Below are 21,154 nucleotides of genomic sequence, written 5' to 3' on the forward strand. Positions count from 1 at the left end.
TTAAAAGGAGAGCAAGTAAGCACAACACAAACAAAAAATTTATAGTGGTTCGGTGCTAACCTTGCACCTACGTCCACTCTCCAAGCTCCTACTTGAGAATTCAAATCTACTAAACCGTATTCAACCCGAATACAACATCAAAATCTCTGACTCTAGCTATTTCAAGCTAGAACACTTATTTTTCGGATACAAACCAATCTAATACAATCCGATTCAAGGTTCGGATCAACCTTTCCACATTTTGGAACCCTTTCAAAATAAAATATCAACTCAAAATAGAGTATTGTAGTTAATCACACAAAAATACAGATGTAGCTCTTTTAATGAGCAAATAAAGCTTTAAATATACTTTACACAATAAGAATGAAGCTCCTTTGATTTTTCTCAAGATGGTTGAAGATTTGAATGAGCTCTTGAGGGGTTGGTGATCTTGAAATAAAAGCTTCTTGAACTTTTAAGAGGGCTCTTGCTTAGGGTTGAAATGAATGCTTGAAGAACTTTTTTAAAATCTTGTTGATTTCCTCCTTTAAGTACTTTTTATAACTTTAAATAATGGTGGAGAGTAATTTGGGCTGAAATAGAGCCATTGGAACACATTAAATAGGTATTAAATACAGCCAAAATGAGTTGAAAACTAGCCATTGCAGAATTTTTTCATTACAGGGGTTGACTCATAGGGTCGACTCATGCTCATGAGTTGACTCATGGGGTCGACTTCTGTGGCACAGAATAGAAAATGATTGTTCTGTAATTTTGGCCTACACAGTAGCAGAGGTCGACTCATAGGGTCGACTCATGCTCAAGAATCGACTCATGGGGTCGACTCACAGAGTGTGCCAGCCAAAGAATTCAGCATGCCGTTCAGTTTCTTTTACCATGAGTCGACTCAAATATATAAATATAATTTTTTTTCAAAATATATATTCAAAAATATTAAAATTGCCTCCAATAGATTACAAATCTTGTGTTCTTGCTCTTGAGGCTTCCGAATCAGAACTTGATAAAATTATGATTTTACCTCTGAAATACAATAAATCTTTTTTCAAGCCAAAATCATTAGTAATCCTCTCAAATACTTTGTAATCATCAAAATCAATTCAAGGAGCAACATCCAATAATTATTATAATGTGTCAACCATATTGGCTTCTAAAACATACATCTAACACATCAAACTCTTTGATCTTGAGAGCTTTAGTGAAGGGTGTTGGGCCTCATATGGTGCTCCCAAGGCTCAAGAGACCAAGGCTAAGGCCAAGGTCCAAAGTCCATAAGGTGCTCATGGGGTTTCTAGGACTAGTTTAGGTTCTAAGACGAAAGGCTGTCAGCTTTTCGGATCTTGAGGTTTAGGGGACTTGAGCCTCAAGGGGCTAACTTGTTTTGAGCTAGATTTGAGTCCTAGGTAGATGAGATTTGTTCAAATCATGGGTGTATATGGGTTTGGATTAGCACAAATCTCATATCAAGTTAGCCAAGGGAGTTTTGTGGTTGGTGTTAGATGTGTGCCCTAGATGCCAGATTGGCTGATACATTCCTGTACAAATCTAAAGATAAATTTATAATTTTAACTATAAATCAATAAATGAATTATTATTCTATCACATTATGTACATTGTGTTTGTGATACATCCTTTGAGTTAGTAGGAATGTCGATTCATATTTTCAAGAGTTAAAAATTTAAGGCATGAATTTACATAACTAACTCATAAACAGCTCCTGACCATAGGATCATCATGAGGATGGTGATCGATCTGGAAGGTTGGTGTATGATTACTTTCTTAGGGTACATGTGTCTTGAGTCTACGATATGGAGACACCAAAATGAGAGCACAGATATTCGTTGAGAATGAGAGTACTGAGAGTGACCATATCAAGCAGTCATACGGAAGTCTACCTTCTCATCGATGACTAGCTTGATGCTGCAGTTGTGTGTCTAGTTCTTTGACCTGAGGTGCATCGATAATTCACCTTGAGTGTGTTATAGTTTAACTACACAATAACTCGGTCTCCTAGTCATTCAGAATCCTGAGGTGTATGTTGGCTGTAGCATATTAATTGTAGGAACTAGGTCGCACCAAGATGAGATCTATCAACCTCGGTAGATGAGAGGAGTAGTCCTATGATGATTGAAAGATTGAGTCCTTAAGCCCATGGCCATGGTAAAGTGAAATAATAGAAAAAGGATTTTCCATTGGAGTTTCACATCGGACTCGAATCGATCGATTGATTCATATGACTGATGTTGGGTTTGACGAGTTCACCTTAACCCTAATTCAGTCGAAACTCATGATAGAGGAACTTAATCACATAGATAGCTGCACCGAGAGGTTCATCTTCAGTTTTGATGGGTTGCCACCACATACTTCTAAGTGTCACTAATGGATTTTGAGAGCAATTAGAATGATATTAATGATCGATCATTCTAATTGTCTGAATCAGAAGAGTTCTGGTCCATCAAAAGAAGTTTCGATGTGTCGATGATGAGATCACAACATGTCTCATGATTGAACCTAATTGGGTCACACAAATAAGGGTTAGGGTCTGGATGTCATCAATTAGGCTAACCCAATTGATTTGGATAAGATCCAATTAGGTTCAAGGAAATCGTGCTAGCACACGATTGAGCCTAACTTTCTCTTCGTGTAATCTTTTCTGTCTCTACTGAGCTAAATGTGATTTGACTCATCTAGAGAACCTTGAGAAGGTTTCTCTCAGTTTAAATAAAGCTTGTCTAGCCCAGAAAAGATTTGTCTTAATTTATGAGATGAATTTAAGACAAGCACCTGCTAATTCCTGTCACCTGCCAATTTTATTTTAGGACATCTGTCAAGAGTTGACATATGAGTCTTAAACTGAAGAGAGCTCATTGGAGGATTTTTGTGGAGTATCCACATACCAAATCCATATTGAATTGGGTGCCATAATCAGATTATGGCATGAGTCCAATTGGATTAAAGTGGGCACCCCAAATGGATAAGAATGGAAGGTGTCTTGATCAACATAGACTCTTGGACGCCATCTCCCTTGTGCTTATCCATTGTTGGCACCAACATTGGAGAGAGGGTGAGGGTTCTTATCTGATGTGATCAGATTATATCACTCCATAAATCAAAATTTTTTCAAAATTTATTAGAATTTTTTGATTGGTTGAATGATGTGGCACTACGCAGCATACAGGGTCTATATAAATCCTTCTGCGCCTAGGGTTTGTAGGCTGAAGTTGTTTTATGCACCAAACCTAATAGCTGCCATCCCCTCCCTTCTTATCCATATCCTCCCTACTCTTCTATCTCCCCTCTTCATGTCCAAGGAGTTGGACATTCATCTGGTGCAAGGAAAAGGCGTGGTGACGCTTGGAACAGGAAGGCTGCAGGACATCTTCGACAGGCTACTGCTCCAACTTCAGAAGGAGTTCTGAAGCACTTCCAAATCAGATAGAGATCTAATTTTTAGAGTGTAGATTTATGAGGAGAAGACATTCTAGATCCTACCTGAGTGGATACTGATAGAGGCCATGAAGGAACCAGATCTAGGGTTTCAGGGTTAGATCTTGAAATTTTTTCAAGATCATACAGCGGAAGACTAAAATAAATCAAAATTTATTTTCTAAGATCAGAAAATCCCTAGATCTAAGATCCTATTACATGATTATTACATAGTATTAAATCAAAAATTAAAATATATATAAATATAGTATGAATTACATGTTGATCATATCAACATGTTTCTATACTAGCTACATCTAATGTATGTATTAAATAATAGATCAGATCTATTACCTTGCAAGTTAGATGCTCTAACCTCGCTGATCCAGGCTTAAGGATGATGTTGCAAGCCGCACACGCGTCCGACCTCTAGGAGTCATCCACACGAGCCCACGAATCTTGATCAGAAGTCCTGCTTCAGGAAATCAGCACAGTATGCTAGTACTGCGCTGATCCTTCTTTGATGGTTGATCAGGTGCCTCCTTCTTCTTGATTTGGACTCTTCCAAAGATGGAAAGTAGAAGGAGGAGTTTCAGATCTGAGACACTCTCAGGAAACTCAAGATGGAAGGAGGAAAGATATGAAAATAGAAACCCTAGAAGAAGACCCTCTTCTTCTTCACGTTTTTCTCTCTAGACACCCAAACTTGCATCTTTTATATCTCCACGACCCAAAGGTATTTCTCTCTGATTTTTGGATGGCAGAAAGGCCTCTCAAAAATCTATCTCCTCTTAAAATTTCACAAAGAAACTCATCTTATATAGAGAGATATGATAGAGTCCTTGTCTAGGTCAAACACCTAGTCAAGGCTTATCCAAACATGGCAAGTAAAGGGACGCCCAACTCTTGAGCACCTCCTCCATATTTTCATGCATGGATTACCAGAAAAGGGTGTATAATGTAAACCCTAAAAGCTATAAAAATTCCAAAAAAAATTTGGATAAATTCGGTGCAAAATTGAAAGAGTTTTGGATTTCTAAAACTCTATCTCATAGAATTCGAAATCCAAACTTATTCCTTTTAGATTTGATTCAAATCACCTTCCATGTAAGAAAGAAGAGAGGAGACCTTTTGTGAACGTGGGAGAGATCTGGGAGAGGGCTTTTGTCGCACAAAATAAGTGGAGATTGGCATTGAATAAGAGAGAGGGCGTGGAGAAGGTTTTTGTGGTGCAAGGTGGAATCCTAGTCCTACTAGGATTCTGTCTCATAACTTGTTTTAATTTGGTTTCCCAAACCAAATCAAATCAAAATTAGATCAACCCAATTAAAATAGGTCTTAACTTAATTAAGAACCTAATTTAATCAGATTAAATTAGATTTAAATCTAATTTAATTTTATAATCAAATTAGAAATTAGATTGACCCAAGTCCTAGTTGAACTAGGACTAGTCTTTCCTTGCACTTGGCTTATCCAATAAACCAATTGGACTTGATCCAATCAAGCCCAAATCAAATCTAATTAAATCATATTTAATTAGACTTAATCTCAGCCCATTGGCTTAATCAAATTAAGCTAATTAGCAATCGAATTGCTAATCGATCCTCCTGCAACACTTGCACTGGGTTAAATGTCAATCGTATTGATTATTTAACCCTATAATGATTCTTAATCGTTGATCAACCATCCGATCGGATCATGAACTCTAATGTGTGTGACCTCATAGGTCCGAACCTAAGCCGGTAGCATAGAAACAAATTTCTATACCAATCGAAGTGACCATCTAGCAATGGTACCCGACGTCCGGATAGGTCGAATGTGTAGAACAACATCCTTAGAACCCATGCGGATATAGTTTTTATATAATTCATCCCCTTGACCAAAATGATCATAGGACACCCCAGAGCTCAACTGTCAACTCTGATCAGGTTGTCCACATTGTATTTCAAAATATCAAATCCATCTGATGGATTACCCTGGCCAAGGTTTTGCTAAATTGAAATACAGCGACTCATTCTTCTACAACTCTTGGAGTGGTCAATCCCATCTCGATCACACTCTGACTTCGCAAGTACTTGACTGTGCCCAGAAGCCTTCCGTCCCTGAATTAGAAATTCAGTTAGTCCAGTACCAAAGCACAGTGAGTTGCTTGCAAGTCACTGAGGTGATCTCAAGTCTAAGGGACACTTATACCTATATCCCATCAGAGACATTCTCGATAGCAGAATACTCTGGAGTTGGTCACGTTCAATGACGATGTACCCTTACATCTCACCTGTATGCCATACCAGTGTCTCCACACTCCTTGGTTAAGAGGACAACCAACCCATATGGCCTACAGCGACCTATGCTCGATAGAAGCTGTCGTCCTTATTAACAGCCTATCATTTGGTCGTGAACAGTTTTAAGGACTAATCGATAAATCCTCTCTTTATCGAACTTAAATAGTCTTAAGGACTTCATCATAACAACGGAGTTCATTAGAAGATGAAAGCTTATGATGAAAATGCCAAATATATTTTATTTATTAACAAATCAATTACAATACTTGGTTGCTCAACCGTCAACAGCTTGATGATTGGCTTTTTGGGATACATTTCCCAACAGGCCAGGCACTTGTGTGGCTATATCAGAACGTCAGGCTATGCTGAGATCATCTACAGGGTAATCAGATTATCCTTGAGGTATGTCTATACTTCTCATACTTTTAGATTTAATTTTAAATTTTAAATATTAGATAATAAAATTAAATCTAATAGACATTAGATCTAAAATAGTATAGGATAAAATTTTTAAATTATTCCACCCCAGATTTGATGAATTCTGGAAGATCCTACAAAGGAAAAAGGTGATTTTTCCTTCAACTAGTATCAGAGCCAGATTTTTGGCTCTATTTTAGATCTAATTTAGATCTGATTTTTTATTTATTTATTTGATATTTAAAAGATTTTAGATGTTACCTCAGATGTGATAAGATCTCAAATCAAAATATTTAAAATTAAATCTAAGAAGATCTAAATATGCATGAGATGCATGACTAGACTAGGATTAGTTGAATCCATGAACAGTCTTAAGTTTTATGTTTTAATGAGATTAAAATATGAATTAAATCTAATTTATTTTTTATTTTTTTGATGTTATAAGTGTTATAATCAAATTAAAAAATAAAAAATAAAATTTTAATTTTTTCATAAAATTGATCTGTTGCATGCCTAGACTAGTTATAGAATTATTCCAGCAACTTATCTAGAATAGATTTAATTTTGAATAGTTTAATTTAAATCTTATTTTTTAGATATTACATGTGATGTATCAGATCTGAAAGTATATTAATTAGATCAATTTTTGATACATGAGATGTATGCAAAGCATGTATTAGTTAGATCTTAAATTGTATATGAGATATGTAAATTTAGATCTAACTAGTTTTGTAGTTAAATTTATATTTTTTGATTAAGATATTCCTCATGGCTGTCCGATCATAAGAATGAAGTAGGATTTTAAGACCCTTTCTTTCCATTCAATGGGGTGTTCATATGATGTGTAGAGGTGCTGCACGTTCATCCTTAATCAGAAATCAAAACTTATTTTTCTGCAAAATCCTAGATCCTAAAACCCTAAGATTTATTTTATATGCTTTGTTTATGAACCCAAACTTAATTAATGAATTAAGCTTATGAAATTAAGTTAGATCTAAAATTAAAAATTTCAGATCTAAGACATTTGCATAAAATTGGGTTCGGACTTGGGTAGCTCAATTAGGTCTAACGGTTGATCAAACCGAATCAAGAGTTGGTTAGGTGGAATCATGAAAGCTAATAATTGATCAGTCTAATAGGATTAAGTCTGGGTCAAGGTCGAATCACATTTGGATGTGACTCGATCAAGTTAAGACCTAATTTGGCTCAGTGGTTAGAGTTTGGATTGTAGGCTAACCCAATTAGTTCTGGTTCGATAATTTGGTGTCTAAGGTAAGTTGGGCAGATGCGACCAACTGATTTTTAATTGAGAGCTACTCGACTCGAATGCGTTTTTGTCGAGTTAATGGCATATCCCTTCCATCGATCTCACTTACCTGGCCATATGTGTCGACCCAGTTCTGATTTGAGGTGGCTTACAATTCGAGCTGACCCATGCCACTAGGTTAGTCATAATTGTTATGACTATGTCAAGTCAAGTTTAATGAGACCTAAATCAAATCTCTCTAAGAAAATATTAAGTCTAGGTCTTCCACCATTGTGGATGTGCGGGCTCTTTCCGGGGTTGATTGTTCTCGATTGATTACAGTGGCTCAGTTGCACCGGGAAGACACAACCATATCCATTAGGCATTGGATGCTACGGATTAGAGGATGGGTTGGGCTCAATATTTTAGATACGGTGAGGGACCCAATCAAGAATCTAGTTCATGCAAATGGTGGGTCAGACTTAACTAAGGATTGGAACAATATTTCGGATATGGTGAGCTTCATGAATTAGAGATCAAGTTTTGGGTGCACCATGATTAGAGAATCATTGGACAAGAGTTGTCCACTCATCGGTTGACCCATCACCAATAACTGTTAGGTGAGGTGATGAGCCAGTTGGTAAGACCGCACCACCCACTAAAAATCAATGATCACGGAGATTTTCACATCTCTACCAAAGGAGTGTAGGGATCTGAAAAAATAGTGGGAGCCTAATTTGTTTAAAAATGAAACCTTTAAACAAATTGATTAAGTCTGATTATAAAATCTAACTAGAACTTTCGACTCTCTATAGGAAACATGTCTACCTCCAACCCCTTGACCAAAATACTAGACACCCACAGATTGACTGGACCAAATTTCAAAGACTAATTGAGGAACTACAGAATTATTCTGGGTTTCAAAAAATTGACTCAAATCTTGGACCAGGACCCACCTGCCATGCCAGCACATCCGACTGCTGAACAAAGAGCATCTCTGAAAAAGTGGATGGATAATGATAACAAAGCAAGGTACTACATGTTGGGTGCAATGTCTGATGACTTGCAGCGCCAGCATGAGATCATTTTGACTATCCGCCAAATATTGGCTCACCTACAAGATTTGTTTGGTGAACAGAGTCACGTGGCTAAGTATCAAGTCCGTCAAAGACTTTTTAAGGCCAAGATGCGTGATGGACAGTCAGTCCAAGATCATTATTAGATAATGATCAAGGATCTTGAGAAGCTCGGTATCATCTTAGACAAGAATTTTCAGATTGATGTGATCTTTCAGTCCTTGTCCGATGCATATGGTCAGTTCATCATGAACTTTTGTATGCATAAGATGCAATGTACCTTGGTCGAGTTAATGAATATGCTGGTTACGGCTGAGTTTTCTATGAAGAGTTCAAAAGGCTCAGTTCTTACTGTGGAGCGGATTTCTTCCAAGAGAAAGTCTTTTGGAAAGAAAAAGAAGTTTGCGAAGAAGCAGAAGGTGGATGGGAAGAAGAAGAAGACAGAACCGAAGAAGAAGATTGCTGAAAAAGAAAAATATTTCCACTGTCAATCAGACGGCCATTGAAAGTGAAACTATCCTCAGTACCTGACCATCCTAAAGAACAAGAAGGATGGTCCTTCTAGAGGTATGCTCATTTTAGTATCTAACCTTACAGTTTCTTCTGCATCCAGTTGGATGCTTGACTCTAGTTCTAGTGCTCATTTGTGCACCTCTATGCAGGGTCTTAAGGAGAGCAGGAGGTTGAGGGATGGAGAGATCACCCTACGCATTAGGAACGAAGCAAGAGTTGCTGCTGTGGTCGTAGAAACCTATCCTCTGCGATTACCATTAGGATTAGATTTAGTTTTAAGAGACTGTTATTATGTGCTTGCAGTAAGCAAGAATTTAATTTCTGTTTCATGTTTAGTACAAGAAGGCTATGTGATTAGCTTTCATAGGGACCATTGTAATATTTTTATGAAAATAATAAAGTTGCAAATGGTTTTGTCATTAACAGTCTCTATCAGTTACATGTTGATGTATCTGTATTTAATATCGAGCAAAATGTGAATGCCATAGGAATTAAAAGGCCTAGAGATAGTCTAAATAATAGGTATCTGTGGCACCTAAGGCTAGGTCATATAGCGGAAGACAGAGTTAACAAATTAGAAAAATTTGGGCTATTGAGTTCGTTGACTTTCGAGTCATATCCAGTTTATGAATCATGCTTTCAAGGCAAAATGAACAAGCTTCCTTTTGTGGGACATGGGGAAAGGGCCGCAGACCTACTTGCCCTAGTACATACGGATATGTGTGGCCCATTTGATATACCGGCTAGAGGCAACTACGTCTACTTTATTACCTTTACCGATAATATGTCTAGGTACGGATATGTGTTTCTAATGAAACACAAGTCTGAAGCTTTTGAAAGGTTTAAAGAATTCAGACATGAGGTAGAAAAATAAACAGGAAAGCCCATTAAGGTTCTTCGATCAGATCGAGGAGGTGAATACCTTAGTCAGAAGTTCCTAGACTATCTTAAGGATAATGGTATAGTCTCTCAGTGGACTCCACCTGGAATGCCTCAACTCAATGGGATTTCAGAATGAAGAAATCGGACCCTATTAGATATGATCCATTCCATGATGAGCTTCACGGACCTCCCTGAATTTCTTTGGAGATATTGTCTCATGACAGTAATTTATGTATTGAATAAGGTTTCCTCTAAAATCGTTCCTACCATACCGTTTGAGATATGGCATGGTAAGAAGCTAAGTCTGAATCATCTCAAAATTTGAGATTGTCTGGTTCATGTCAAGAGATAGCAGACGGACAAGTTAGAGTTCAGATCTTTTAAAGCTCAATTCATAGGATATCCTAAAGAGTCATTAGGATACTATTTTTATATTTTGGAAGACCATAATGTGATTGTGAGTCAAAATACTTTTTCTTGAAAAATAGTTTATTCAAGATGGTGGCATCAAAAGAATAATTAAGCTCAAGGATAATGTCTCCCAAGAGCAACGAGCTAAAGAACCTGAGGAACCCAATCAATTAGAACCAGTCCTAACACAACCTCTTCCACCTTGTAGATCAACTAGAGTTTTCCATCCTCCTGAAAGGTACTTAGGTACCATACAAGAGGATGTAAAAGAAATGTTTCTCACGAGAAATGGGGTTCATGGTGATGATCCCAAGACCTATGACGAGACGATATCAGATATCGACTCTGAGAAATGGTAGAGGCAATGAGATCAGAAATTGACTCGATGCACTCAAACCAAGTCTGGACCTTGGTAGATCCATCTGAAGGTATTGTACCTATTGGATGTAAATGGATCTTCAAGAGAAAGATAGGTGTAGATGGGAATGTGGAGACATTCAAGGCTAGGCTCATAGTGAAAGGTTATAGTTAGCGTGAAGGCATTGACTATCAGGATACCTTCTCACCCGTAGCTATGCTAAAATTTATCCACAGAGTGCTTGCTGTTGCAGGCTATTTCGATTATGAAATATGGCAGATGGATGTGAAAACGGTGTTCTTAAATGGATATCTTGAGGAAGATATCTATATGGAACAGCCACTTGGTTTCACATCCAGTGATGATGATCACAAGGTCTGCAAGCTGCAAAGGTCCATTTATGGACTTAAGCAAGCATCTCGGAGCTGGAATACTCGTTTCAATGATGTGATCAAAATATTTGGTTTCATCAAGAATGAGGAGGAACTATGTGTGTTCAAAAAGATTAGTGGGAGCGCAGTTGTCTTCCTCGTATTATACGTAGATGATATCCTCCTAATTGAAAATGACATTCCCATATTGACCTTAGTCAAAATATGGTTGTCTAAGGAGTTCTCTATAAAAGATCTAGCAGAGGCATCCTTTATACTGGGTATTAAGATCTATAGAGATAGACCAAATAGGATGCTGGGACTTTCACAGAAGATGTACATAGAGGAGGTGCTAAAAAGGTTTAGCATGGAAAACTCCAAAAGAGGTTTATTACCTTTTAGACATGGCATTCATCTCTCCAAGAAGATGTGCCCTAGCACACCTGAGGAGATTGAACGCATGAGCAAGATCCCTTATGCTTCGGCAATAGGGAGCCTCTTGTTTGCCATGTTATGTACACGACCTGATATAGCCCATGCTGTGAGTGTCACAAGCAGATATTAGTCGAATCCAGGTGAAGAGCACTGGACTTCTGTGAAATATATCCTTAAGTACTTGAGAAGGACTAAGGATATGTTTCTAGTCTTTGGAAATGAAGAACTCTAGATTTAGGGATATACAGACTCAGACTTTATGTCTGATATAGATGATCGAAAGTCGACATCTGGGAGTCTGTTCATTTGCAATGATGGTGCAGTCAGCTGGAAGAGTTTCAAGCAAACGGTGATTGCTGATTCCACTATGGAGGCAGAGTATATTGCTACATCGAAAGCTATGAAGGAGGTATTCTGGTACAAGAAGTTTGCCGCAGAGCTTGGAGTGATGTCATCGGATGCCATACCTCTTTACTGCGACAATAATGGTGCCATAGCCCTAGCTAAGGAGCCAAGATCTCGCCAGAAGTCCAAGCACATCGAGCGACGATTCCATCTGATCCGTGACTATCTCGAAAAAGGTTATGTTGAGGTCAAGAGAGTCGACTCCATAGATAATGTGGCAAACCCGCTGATTAAGCCATTGAGCCAACAAAAGATCGAAGCCCACCTTGAGAAGATGGGACTTAGATATATAGCCAATTGGCATTAGGTCAAGTGGGAGTTTGTTAGATGTGTGCCCTAGATGCCAGATTGGCTGACACATTCCTATACAAATCTAAGAGTAAATTTATAATTTTAACTATAAATCAATAAATGGATTATTCTTCTATCACATTGTATACATTGTGTCTGTGATACATCTTTTGAGTTAGTAGGAATGTCGATTCATATTTTCAAGAGTTGAAAATTTAAGGCATGAATTTACATAACTAACTCATAAACAGCTCTTGACTATAGGATCATCACGAGGATGGTGATTGATCCGGAAGGTTGGTGTACGATCGCTTTCTTAAGGTAGATGTGTCTTGAGTCTACGGTGTGGAGACACCGAAGTGAGAGTACAGATATTCGTTGAGAACGAGAGTACTGTGCGTGACCATATCAAGCAGTCATAAGGAAGTCTATCTTCTCGTCAATGACTAGCTCGATGCTGCAGTTGTGTGTCTAGTTCTTTGATCTGAGGTGCATCGACAGTTCACCTTGAGTGTGTTATAGTTTGGCTACACCATAACTCGGTCTCCTAGCCATTTAGAACCCTGAGGTGTTGTTGGCTGTAGCATATTCATTGTAGGAACTAGGTCACACCAAGATGGGATCTATCAACCTCGATAGATGAGAGGAGTAATCCTATGATGATCGAAAGATCGAGTCCTTAAGCCCATGGCCATGGCAGAGTGAAATAATTGAAAAAGAGTTTTTCATTGGGATTTCATATTAGACTCGGATCGATCGATTGATTCATATGACTGATGTTGGGTTTGGCGAGTTTACTTTAACCCAAATTCAGTCAGAACTCATGATAGAGGAACTCAATCACACAGGTAGCTGCACCGAGTGGTTCATCTTCAGTTCTGATGGGTTACCACCACATACTGCTAGGTGTCACTGATGGATTTTGAGATCATGATATGTCTCATTACCATATGAAATTGAACCTAACTGGGTCACACAAATAAGGGTTAGGATCTGGATGTCATCAATTGGGCTAACCCAATTGATTTGGATAAGATCCAATTAGGTTCAAGAAAATCGTGCTAGCACACAATTAAGCCTAACTTTCTCCTCATGTAATCTTTTCTGTCTCTACTGAGCCAAATGTGATTTGACTCATTCAGAGAATCTTGGAAAAATTTCTCTCAGTCTAAATGAAGCTTGTCCAACTCAAAAAAGACTTGTCTTAATTAATGAGATGAATTTAAGACAAGCACATACTAATTCCTGTCACCTGCCAATTTCATTTTAGGACATCTGTCAAGTGTTGACATATGGGTCTTAAATTGAAGAGAGCTCATTGGAGGATTTTTGTGGAGTGTCCACATGCCAAATCCACATTGAATTGGGCACCATAATCAGATTATGGTGTGAGCCCAATTGGATTAAAGTTGGTGCCCCAAATGGATAAGAATGGAAGGTGTCTTGATCAACATGGACTCTTGGACGCCATCTCCCTTGTGCTTATCCATTGTTGGCGCCAACATTGGAAAGAGGGTGGGGGTTCTTATCTGATGTGATCAAATGACATCACTCCATCAATCAAAATTTTTTCAAAATTTATTAGAATTTTTTGATTGATTGAATGATGTGGCACTACGCAGCATACAGGGTCTATATAAACCCTTCTGCACCTAGGGTTTGTAGGCTGAAGTTGCTTTATGCACCAAACCCAATAGCTGCCACCTCCTACCTTCTTCTCCATATCCTTCCTGCTCTCCTATCTCCTCTCTTCATGTCCAAGGAGTTGGACGTTCATCTGGTGTAAGAAAAATGCGTGGTGACGCCTGGAACAGGAAGGCTGCCGGGCATCTTCGACAGGCTGCTGCTCCAACTTCAGAAGGAGTTCTGAAGCACTTCCAAATCAGATAGAGATTTAATTTTTTGAGCATAGAATTACGAGGAGAAGATATTTCAGGTCCTGCCCAAGTGGATACCGGTAGAGGCCAGGCGCTTGCGTGGCTACATTAGAACCTCGGGCTGTGCTGAGATCATCTACAAAGAATCAGATTATCCTTGAGGTATGTCTATACTTCTCATACTTTTAGATTTAATTTTAGATTTTATATATTAGATAATAAAATTAGATCTAACAAATATTAGATCTAAAATAGTGTAGGATAAAATTTTTAAATTATTTCATCCCAAATTTGATGAAATCTGAAAGATCCTACAAAGGAAAAAGGCAGTTTTTTCTTTAGTTGGATCACATTGACCTTGTATAACACTACAACAAAACAGGTTATTAGCGATAAAAATTTTTCATCATTAATAACTGATTTTCACCGCTAATACATATTAGCGATAAAATTTTGATCACTAATATTTTATCGTAAATAATTTCATCATTGATAATATTTTATAATGAAATTTTTTTTTTATCGCTAATAAAAGATATTTGCGATGAATATTTTTCATCGCTAAAAAAAAGATGAAAAATATTTGATCTAAAAAAAGATATTTGTGATGAAACAAACCATCGATGATAAATAAAAAATTAATAGCGATGAAAATATTTTCATCACTATTATTTTCAAAAATTTTAGTGATGAAAAATTTATGTCATAAAAAATATTTTTTGTAATGAAAATAATTCGTCACTATTAATTTAGTAAAAAATTTTTTAGGAAACAAAATTGAATAATATTAGCGATAAAAAATTTCATTGCAAATAAGATAATTTTTGATGAAAATTTATGTCGCTAATAATTATTTATGAGAAATAATTTTTTATCACTGTTAATTATATATTTATTAATAAATTAAATTATGTTAGTAAAATATTTTTGGCGATGAATATTTTATCGAAAATAATTTCATCGCCAATAATTTAGTCATATTTTTTTAAAAAAATTATGAATATATATTTTAAATTTATATGTATAATATTTTTTATAAATTTAAAAATAAAATAAAAGATTTACATAATAAATTGATAAATAAATTTTATTATTTTATTATATTAAATTAAAATTATAAGATATTTAAATAAAAAAGAAGTACATCAATAAGCTATCAAATATCAGCATCTGGAGAACGAGCTGATAGTCATCAATGCATGCAGCCAACTCTTGAGCTCACTGTCGATCCTCGACAGCCTACTGTCGATCCTCGATAGTCTACTGTCGATCCTCGATAGCCTGCCTCTGTACCTCCATCAGTCGAGCCTCGCATGCAGAATGGATATCTGCCCTAGTTGAGTGTGAGGATGAGGGAGCAGTGATCTCATACCCTAGACCCCTAACATAACAGGGTCTCATACCGAGCACCCAATCACAGATCTCATCATCTGTGGATGCGGTTGAGTCCTCAGGGATAGGCTAGGATCTCATGTCTGTCATATGATCCTAAAAATTAAAATTATAGTTATTTTAATTTTATAATAAAAATCAGATTATGAATGAAAAATAATTAAAAAAACTTATAAAGAGCTCCTAGCTCCCCATCGTCCACTCCCCCGACTATCGCTGGTGGGTCCACTGGTAGATATCGATCCTACCAGGAAGCTCACCACTTTCAGCATCTCTCTATAATTTGAGAATTAATTAAAAAAAATTTAAATAACTAGAGAATTATATGCTAATTAGAAATTAAAAATTACCTATCATGTGCTCCATGTGACGAGCAAACGATCTTGAACCCCCATAATATGGTATGATCTGTCTCATCTGGTTCGCCATATTTTGAGCATATAATCTCTATAAAATTATCAATAAAATTAGTAGATAAAAAATTTAATTTAAGAATAAATGGTTAAGTCATTAAACTCTAAAAAAAAAATTTAGATGTGTAACCTGATATGCCAGATCCTCACAATGCCGGTATATGGTAGTCCTATCATCCATAGTGATGCTGTCATAGAGCTACTACCTCCTCCCCATGATCTTGTACCACCTGATACCAATGTTGATGCATGTGATGGCGATAGTCCTTGAAATGCAATGATAACTGAGTGTCGATGGCTCGCCTCACATGATCCTCCTCAAAATCAGTGATGTCAAATACACCCTGCTAATAACAAATATTTGAAGAATACTATATAAATTAAATATTTATAATATAATTTATTTTATCTGTAAGTGGGTGTAGCAAATCTCTCTCTGAGTCGGTAAAATGTGATGCCAATCAAAGAACGTCATGGGGGCATAACTGCGATATATGATGCCCAGCTCAGTCTACCATGACTCACACCATCCCCTAATGGGTCTGATGTAGCTGGCTGGTATCTCGATCTGGAGACACTGTCCTGGGTGCTCGCATCTCCAACACTCCAGAGCGAGGTTCTTCGATGGACCTCGCCCTCACCTCACCACAGACAAGGACTCATCCGAAACAATAATAAATAAATCATTAGTATGATCCAAATAAAAGAATCAAATTTTATTATATATAAAGTATAATAATGAATACCACTAAGACCCACCTCACTGAGACCTGTCGGTGCAGGACCCTCTGACAGTGGAGCCAGTGCAGCAACAAAGATCGATGGAGGTGTCTCAACCTCCGAGGTATCTACAGCGAGCTATGAATGCGAACGTCGTCGTCTGTCTCCTAGTGCTATATCTATAAAAATTGAGATATAAATAAATATAATATTGAATAATAATAATAATAATCAAATAATATTTTAATGAATATAATTATATCGCATACACTCTACTCATCAATATTCGTATTTTCCTCGATGTGTAGATCCTCGTCCGAATCACAGTAATCGATATATGTGTCATCTTCTATCTCATCGTCATTTATGAATGGATCTTCGCCCTCTGACTTATCAAGATTAAATATAAAATCAGTTTCAACTTCATTGGATGGGAGATCAGCCCTATTCAAAGATGCTGTTACAAGTTCTTCATCAACCAAAAGCTTGGCTAATATTTGTTCTTTTTGCTGAAAAGCTTCCTCTTCATGTAAATCTGAATTTTTATCCATCTCTAATCGAGTTGGTATATCATATATGCTTTTAGATATTATTTTTTATACATTATATCAATTACCTCGATACTTTAGATCCTTCAAATATATTACTTATTTCGCTTGAGTTGCTAATATATATAGCTCATTTTGGTACCATGTTCGTGCAAGATCTACATTGATAAATTATGAATCGATATGAATACCAATCTTTTTATTCCTAATACTCACCATTCACACTGAAATAAAAATAAAGAATTACTGGACCCATACTTTAGTTCTATGATATCTACCAGTACACCATAATAGTCAATCTCTTCTTCTCCTTCATATCCTATTGTAGTAATTCCACTATTCTGGATCCGTCATTGCATCTTAAGCTCCCTTGTGTGAAATCTCATTCCTCCAATGATATAGGATATGTAGTGATTAATCCTTCGATCGGAACCACATGCTAAATCGTGCAACTCATTGGTTGCACCCACTTCTTTATTGAAATACTTATGTTTCATCTACATCATAAGGTAAAAAATTATATTGGTTCAAATAATATTATTTATAAGTAAATAAATAATGTATCACTAATACAACTTACAAGATCAATAAATTATTTTGCAAATTGTCTCCTATATCGATCATCGGCATCCGTATTATTCTCTCTACATAGTATACTCTTGTGCTCACTGCAAGAAGTTATGATTTTTAATTTTATATTGATATAAAAAATTTTTAACCATTAAATAGTATGATAAGATGATACTTACTCAATAAAATCTTCAATTTCTTCATAATTATTTAGAATGTAAAAGTGTACTTTGGATAACTCGTTCACGTCCATAAATTCATATCTCCTTGCACCAGTAGGTCGAACTGTTTGTTTAAATATAGATAATATTGGTTCATTATCACCCCATTCACAGTCTGCAGTACGATCTGCATGATTGAATCTTATTTTGATATCATCAAGATACATCGAGCAGAATGTGACATACTCGATAGCTACATATGCTTCCGCTATAGACCCTTTAAGCCTTGCTTTATTATGCACATATTTTTTTAAGGTGTACAAGAATCTGCAAATAAAAATAAATTTAAATTTTAGAAATATATTTATATCTTATAATTGATATGACAAAGTACATATAATTTTTTTATCTTTCAATAGAATACATCCATCGATAATGTATCGGTCCAGCCAAAAGAGCTTTTTTTAAAAGATGAACAGCCAGATGTACCATAACATCAAAAAATGAAGGTGAAAAATTTTTTTCTAACTTTCAAAGAATGAGAATGATATCTTTCTCTGATCTCTCAAGTAAGTTAATCTTTAATTTTTGGTAACATAATTCTTAGAAGAACACTCCTAGCTCAATCAATGCAGTTTGACCATCACCACCTAAATAGCCATGCATGACCACAGGAAGTAAATATTGCATCAGCGTATAGGAGTCATGACTTTTCATGCTAGAAATATTGCCATCGTTGTTCCCAACATACTGTGATACGTTTGAAGTGTATGCATCAGAAAATTTTATGATTTTGAACCATCCACAGAATTTTTTTTTCCTCTCTAAATAGTGAATAACATGCAGATGGCATAAAAAATCTCTCACCTTAATGAACTAAATGCAACTCCAGTCAGATTCTCATTTTCTGCAAATTAAGGTGAGCTTTTGTATCATCTTTTATTTTTTCTAAAATATTCAATACAGTACCAATGATATTATCATAAATATTCTTTTCAATGTGCATTACATCCAGATTATGATGTAGTAGCTACTTTCAATACGGTAGCTCGAAAAAGATGCTTCACTTCATCCAAGTCAGCTCAGCTTCAATATGCTTTCGCTTGTGAGTACCCGATATTTTTTTAAATTGAACATTTTCAATGACTTTAAATTATTCTAAAATTTTTACTCCACTTAACTCCTTAGGTGGTGGACGTTGATCAGACTTACCATCAAAATATTGATTATAATGGATCCTCCAAGAATGATTAGTAGGAAGAAACTGCCGATGATCTATGAAACATATTTTTTGTCTGTGCTTTAAATGTAAGGAGGATGCATCCCTATTGCATATTGGACATGTAAGATATCCTTTGATACTCTATTCAGATAAATTTTCATATACTGAAAAATCATTTATGGTCTTTAGAATCGAAGCATGCAACATAAAATTACTTTGACTCACAGAATCATATGTCTGTACTTTATTTTCTCATAACTCCTTCAGATCATCAATTAAAGGTCGTAGATATATATCAATTTCATTACCTAGTGCTTTCAGATCCAAAATCAATAGTGACATAAAAATAAATAGTTTTTTTATATACTTTCAAGGTGACACATTATATACAACTAGCATCACAGGCCACATGTTGTAAGAGGTACTCAGATTGCCAAAGAGATTAAATCTATCTGTCGTTAGACCAAGCTGGATATTGCATGGGTCACTCACAAAGTGCGGATGCAAAAGCATGAAGTCTTTTCATACTGAAGAGTTGATCAGGTGGCTAAGTATGTTCTCCTCCGAAACCCACTACTCATAATGCCATCTCATTTCTTCAGCTATCTTTGTAGACATATACAACCTTTGAAGTCTTGGAATCAATAAAAAATATATCAAAATCTTTTGAGGTATCTTCTTTGCTTTCCTAATATCGATTTTGTATCTAGGCTCACCACATTTCAGACATTCAGTTGCTTGTTTGTTATCCTTATAAAATAATATGCAGTCATTTTTGCAGGCATGTATAGAAGTATAGCCAAGTCTCATTTTCAGCATATATATTTTTGGTTCAGAATATGATTTTGGAAGTCTCTCTCCATCGGACAGAGCTGCTTTAATCAATGTTAAAATTTGATCAAATGACTTTTGACTCTATCAGTTCACAATTTTAATATGAAGTAATTTTATTAAAAACTCTAACTTGAAAAATTTTGTACAATTTGGATAGAGTGGCTCTCATGAATCCCTTACAAGCTTTGTAAACTATTCAGAAGTCTCTTCTACCTCAAGCTGGATATTATGTTCATGATCAGAATTACTTTCAGATGCAGTAGTATTCATGCGTACATTTGAACAAGCACCTTGATGTAAATCATCTAACAATTCTTCAATACCACTATGTTTGACAGGTCCACCAGCATCACTATCATTTTCAGTATCATCATCGTCGCGCACCACTTCATTCGAATCACCCTCCCCATGCCATATCCAATAAGTATACTTCTTATCCATACCATATTGTAGCAGATGCTCCTCAACAAGTTTATATGATGATATATCATATTGACACATTTCTTACATGAACACTTTATCTGACTAGCACTGTCAGCCTTATGCCGTGCAAAGTTAATGAAATCTCAAACTTCATTTCGATACTCAAGCAAAAAAATACCTCTAGCATTCATCCAACTTTTGTTGATATTCATCTAACAACAAATACAAAATTATTAACAACAAAAAAAAGTTCAGTGGTATTCTGGATCCCGATCCAAATTTTAGATTGAATCACGTTTCAAATTTCAGCCAAAATCCCTATCCCGATCCAGATCTAGATCACTTGATACAAAATAACACATATTAAAAAATACATGCAGATTGAATATTAACACAGAAAATATGTTACATTAACTTAATGAAGTAAAAATGCATGATCTTATTCTTTTCAAATCATTACTAACAGGTGTGGCCCTATCCCTTTTAGAAAAGTAATAATCTCATTATTGTTATTAATGGATATTTTATCTCATTTTCGTAAAAATTTTGACAGCATCTCCCCATGGTTCTCCAAGTATACGATGTGGAAATGGTGCCTACACACCTTATCCACCATATATCCGAAGAATAATAGATAGATAACTACTGAATACCACATAATAAAATGAAATATCAACTATTAACAATAATAATATTATTATTTTTTTAAAAAATTTAAATATGAGATATCCAAGTTTTGATCTCGAAGAAGATCGAAACTTGAACAAAAATTTATGGCTCAATGTAATTTAAGTACCATCATTGAACGTGCATTCGAAGATGAATTTTTAATTTATCAAAAAAAAAAATTTTGTATTAAAATTTTTTCATCAAAAATTTCAATA

At 35.9% G+C, this 21,154-nt stretch overlaps 1 long non-coding RNA gene across 1 annotated transcript in view; it reads left to right on the forward strand.

The window, feature by feature from the left end:
* Positions 1–19,746, forward strand: part of LOC105035244 (uncharacterized) — a 102,263-nt gene extending 82,517 nt beyond the window's left edge. The window contains exons 2-4 of the long non-coding RNA XR_830317.4: positions 18,638–18,710; positions 18,807–18,896; positions 18,980–19,746. This is a non-coding gene — a long non-coding RNA (uncharacterized lncRNA). The remainder of the gene's footprint in view (positions 1–18,637; positions 18,711–18,806; positions 18,897–18,979) is intronic.
* Positions 19,747–21,154: the final 1,408 nt, after the last annotated feature.

Source organism: Elaeis guineensis, chromosome 6 (genome assembly GCF_000442705.2).
Source record: "Elaeis guineensis isolate ETL-2024a chromosome 6, EG11, whole genome shotgun sequence".
Taxonomy (NCBI): Eukaryota; Viridiplantae; Streptophyta; class Magnoliopsida; order Arecales; family Arecaceae; genus Elaeis; species Elaeis guineensis.